Here is a 763-nt window from a genome sequence, read left to right as displayed (position 1 = left end):
CCTTTCTACCTGCCCTGAGCTCTGGGGATTGTATTCACAATGCAACTTCCAATTGGTCCCCACAGCCTGGGCTAGTCCCTGCAGGACTTTGCAGATGAAAGCCGGTCCGTTATCTGACCCTAACATCTCAGGAACCCCGTGCCTGGGAATGATCTCTTAGAGTAAGGCCTTGGCTACCATTTGAGCTGTTTCCTTCTTAGTGGGGAAAGCCTCAACCCACCCAGAGAAGGTGTCCACCATTACCAACAAGCATTTGTAGCCATACCTCCCGGGCTTGACTTCAGTGAAATCCACTTCCCAGTTCTGTCCGGTGCCCTCCCCCGGACCCTGGTACCTGTATGTAAGGGTCCCTTCCTACTGGGTTTCATAGCCTGGCACCCGGCACACTGGTCCACGATTCGCCGGATCTGGGCTGTCTGATGCGGGAAACTGAGGTGGGCCGTTTCCAGGAGGGTCAGGAGCTTCCTTTTCCCAGATGACTGGCTAGATGCAGGTTGGTGAGGAGAAACTGTCCCAATTCTGACAGCAGGATTAGTCGCCCTTCGGGGTCGTGATACCAGCCTTGTGGGCCTGGTCCTGCACTCTGGGGTGGTGAATCCATTTTAGGTCTTCTGGGGTGTAACCGGGTTTCGGCGGTAGTCGCGGGAGCTAAGGCACTGGCTGGGCGAGGGCCAGAGTCACAGTAGCTCCGGCTGCCTTTCTAGCTACTTCGTCGGCTCGCCGAGTCCCTTCAGCTTCTGGGGTCCGGGCAGACTGGTGACCA

This window comes from Sciurus carolinensis, chromosome 8 (genome assembly GCF_902686445.1).
Source record: "Sciurus carolinensis chromosome 8, mSciCar1.2, whole genome shotgun sequence".
Lineage (NCBI taxonomy): Eukaryota > Metazoa > Chordata > Mammalia > Rodentia > Sciuridae > Sciurus > Sciurus carolinensis.
The sequence above is the reverse complement of the archived record's forward strand: the minus strand, read 5'-3'. Positions refer to the sequence as shown.